This window comes from Mastomys coucha, unplaced genomic scaffold (assembly GCF_008632895.1).
Source record: "Mastomys coucha isolate ucsf_1 unplaced genomic scaffold, UCSF_Mcou_1 pScaffold14, whole genome shotgun sequence".
In the NCBI taxonomy this organism is placed as follows: Eukaryota; Metazoa; Chordata; class Mammalia; order Rodentia; family Muridae; genus Mastomys; species Mastomys coucha.
In genome coordinates, this window is record NW_022196896.1 from 27,741,259 (window position 1) to 27,745,699 (window position 4,441).

Below are 4,441 nucleotides of genomic sequence, written 5' to 3' on the forward strand. Positions count from 1 at the left end.
CATGCACCACCACCACCCCACTTAGATCTTGCTTTTTAACCCCACCAAAGGCAAAAGAATACTTTACCCCAGCAGAATGCATACTTAAAATCTTGGACCCATTCAAGAGATACTCAGGTCCTTGGGAAAACATATTTCTCCAAGGATTGGCCAAATAGCTTTTAACCTCAGACACACAGGGCAAAGTAAGGAGCTGAATGCAGCCAGTACGACTCCGTTTGACAGTGTTGTTTTGTGTTTAAGTTTCTCCATCTTCTTAAACTCCCTCTAAACCTTCAGGGAGGAGTGTACTCCTGAGAGGGTGAAGGGAAGGGCATGGAGATGTGAACTGAGGAAGCCAGGGCAAAGCAATTTGGTGGTACATGGGTGTTCCCAGCTTTGAATCCAGCATTACCCTCAGTTCAGTTGACAGATCTATGCAAATGTGTGGGAAATGAAGAAAAGGCAAGCTGGCATTCATCTTGTAGGCTGGAAAAGAATCGCTTTGATTTGCAATGATTTTAATGTACCTTTTACCACAGTGAAACATTGCAAAAGCAAGAGCTCCAAATGTCATGAGATGAAGCTTACAGGAGTTTTGTTGGCACACCTTTTCATTCGTGAACAATTACCTTGCCATATACATTTATTCTAGAATAGTATATAGTGACACATTAGACTTTGATACTGAAAGATAATGACATATATAAATACCTCAAATGTAGAGCTGACTTTAACATTCAATCTACTACCCTGTGTACTCCTTTATATGCTGAGCCTATGGAAAGTTCAAGTTTCTCACTTCATGCAATTGATTACTACTAGTCTGAAAAAGAGGGTATATTTTCTTGTCTTGAAAAAGCCCCCCATAGGTATACAAACTATTAACAGCAAAGGCCCAGAGACTCATTTCTTCTTGGATACACCCACAGTACAACCCCAGTGGCCAGTGGCCTTGTTGTGCTGATACAAAGGCCCCAAAAGTGGTACAGCCCCCTATGGACGCTCATCTTCTTTGGCCGCTCCAGGTCCTTGCAGTTTGTCGTCTAGACTGCTGGCCAGAATCTGGCCGTACTATTCCATCCTTCACATTCTTCTGCCTGTCCAAGAACCAGTCTGGGATCTTGTACTGCCGTGATTCTTCATGATGGTAGTTCCATGTTCCACCTCTTCATTCGTGAGTTCTCCAGCCCTCTTGATGAGGTCAATGTCTGCCTTCCTCAACGCCACATGAGCATCTACACACACACACACACATACATACACACACACACACACACACACACACACACACACACACCTTTAATGGCAGTGATGGCAAAGGCTATTTTTTGTAGCCCGTCAATGTAGGTGTTGAGAACTCTCAAAATGTGATGGAACTTCTTAGGGATCACTGGGGACCTGGTGGTGACACATGCAGCAGTGTATAGGCCTCCTACAGAAGGCCTCGAAAAAGTTTTGAGAGGTTCTTTTCTGGCCTAGATTATGATCTATATTTAAGATCTTTTGGATTAGTGGTTAAGAGCACTGGCTGTTCTTCCAGAGGACCCAGGTTCAATTCCCAGCACCAACATGGTAGCCCACATGTCTATGATTCCAGCTACAGGGGTTCCAACACCTCTCAGACATATGTTCAGGCAAAACACCAACACACATGGAATAAAACTAAAAAAATCATTTAAAAATATATATTTAAAGACTAGATCTCTATATTAGTAATAACAACCCTTATGAATTCACAGTCCTGAGTGTCCATTATGTGACAGCAAGCTTATGATTACCCTTTCATGGTGCCTCATTATCTTTCAGAATGGTGTTCTGTTACTCAAGACTGCCCAAGACAGCTATAGACACCTTTTCTGCAATCCCTTCCCCTTAGTCTGCAGGCTTCATTCATGTCAGCCATAGTGGATCCCTAAAGGCTTTCTAGAGCTTCTCTTCCCATTTCTGGTCTTGCTCATCCTATTCTGTCCTCTTGAAATGCCCTTATAAATCCCCCTTTCTACAGTAGAAGTCTCATCTCCAAAACATCTCCTTGGGTACCACACCAACGTCTTATTTGTAGCTATGTTCCAGCAGTGAGCAAACTACCTGGCCCCAGGTAGAGATGTGACATGTGCTCAGTGAACACGGTTTCACAAACTTTTCAAACACTAGTCTTTCCTAGGCTGCCTCTGATCCCTTCCTCTGCTATTCTCTGGACCACAGCATTGGAATTCTTTTGTGGGCTCTCCATGTTCAAACAAATATTTCAGTTATGTGTCTGCATCACCCTGCCTTCCTGCTCAACCATTTGTCAACTGTCTGCTAAAACTGTCCTTTCACATGCCTTACAGGAACCCAACACTGTGTTTAATGACAACAGTCATCTCTAATACCTGACAGTGCTGCAGAGTTAGCCAGCCAGTCTCACAGTCCATACCCCATACCGCTCCTACATGAAGTGCAGTCAGATGTGAGTTCCACAGCCCTGAGTAAGGTGGGTGGGGCGGTGCTGAGGATTTGGAGGCCGTGCTCAAGGGCAGCCCAAGTTACATAGCAAGGTGTCATCTCAGAAAAAGTCCAGACAGGTGAAAAACACTTTTTAAAATTGCATCCATACTGAACATGTACAGGCTTTTTTATTCTTGTCATATCCCTAGATAATACATTATGTAAAAAAAAAAATTTTACATAGATTTAAATTGTATTCATTATTATAAATAATCTACCCGTGTTAAGCAGAGGATGCAGGTTATATGCAAATTTGTTGCCCTTTTTAGGTAGGATTTGGGTATTACCAGGGCTCCTAGGACATATCCCCTGTGCACATGTAAAGAGGACGCTGTGTAAAATAAGAATGGTGTCGTCTCACAGATGAAAACTACAGGTGACATGTATTGGCAGCTTACTTCACGCCAGGAATGATAAAGACGTAAACCATGTAACCCTCACAGCCTCATGGAGAAAGCCCTGCTTTGTGCTCCTTCTACCAGGAAGAATGTGTGGCTGACCCCAGCTAAGTAAAAGACAAGGGCACCCAGCTGGTAGTGGCCATTGTCATGGAGGAGCAGATAGTGTGGTGCCAGGGTTCATATACTTGGTTATTGCTCCTGACTGAGGCAGCCTACTTCACAATCTTAGAGCTAGAAACGGTGGAGCCAGAACAGGAAGCCAGCTCTTCCATTATCTTCCGTAGCCTCCTCTATCCTCCCTGGGAAGAACTTAATTGAAGAACTGAGTAATGCCAGCATTCGAGAAACAGAGGCAGGGGGATTGCTAAGTTGGAGATGAGCCTGGTTTATTGATCAAGTTCCAGGATGGCCAGGACTATATAGTAAGATACTGTCTCAAGAAAAATTAAAAAACAAAAACAAAAACAAAAACAAAAACAGAGGCTGCTTTGAGAGCCCAGTTGTGACTTACAGAAGTACACATTGGATGTCAGCACTGCGTCTGGACTCTTCTGGGATCAAAGCCCCACTTCTGCCTTTTATGAGTGGCACGGTACTCCGGAAGTTGTTCTTGTGCATCATACCTCCAGCCCAACAATAGGGGTGATAATGTTTCCACCCAATGAGGTAATCCATGAAGCACAAGGGGTGGGTGATGTGATACCTGCCCCTACTCAGTGTGTTCAGAAGCCAGTAGAAAGTCCCAAAAGGCTTTAATTGAGTGTCACCTGGGCTTCCTGGTTCCCTCTACGCTAGAGTCCCCTCAGAACATCCCAGAGAATCCTTTTCCTCCATGTAGTTAATTCTACCTGGAGCACCCCAGCCCCAGCATCATGATTAGACTTCTTTTAGCATGTCCCCCAGCCTTGTATGTGTGCAAGAGAGATAGATGACTGGGGCTGAGGCTAATGCCTCCTGTCACAGAAATGCAAACCTTCCAGTCTCATCTGACTTAGTCCTTCTCCTTTCTAGAATCCCCCAGCCCCTGCCGGCCCCTGGGAATACATTAACAACTATACGGATGCTCACTTTGTCCTTACCTCACACATGGTCCTCCAGATGGGACCGACATTCTACCCTACCCCATTTTCCATTTGTGTGCACTTAACCCACCTAAAAGGCCACCAGCGGTGCCCATGTGCACACGCTCCCAGCTCGCTTATCTGACTATCTCTCCAGCCGCAGCTTTCTGCATCTCTCCTCCCCTGCTGCCTTCTGTTTATTTCTCTGCCTCTCCCCTCCCTTAGCGATTCTGTTTCCATCTCTGACTATCTGTATCCGAGACTCTTTCCAATCACTTTCTCACAGAAACACATCTGTCTTTCTCTACACATACACACACACACACACACACACACACACACACACACACTCACACACGATATTCTAATTGGGCTCCCAAGTGAGTTTGTTTCACCCCTACAGGCAGAAGTGAATCTAGTAGGGTTAGAAAGAACATACTTCACACCTGTCAATTAAGCTCAATCACTTGTTGTGTGAAACTAGACCCTGATGCTCAGGGACAGGCT

The 4,441-nt window shown here is 44.7% G+C and overlaps 1 pseudogene; it reads right to left on the minus strand.

The window, feature by feature from the left end:
• Positions 1–885: 885 nt before the first annotated feature.
• On the minus strand, positions 886–3,491 carry LOC116088964 (annotated as a pseudogene).
• Positions 3,492–4,441: the final 950 nt, after the last annotated feature.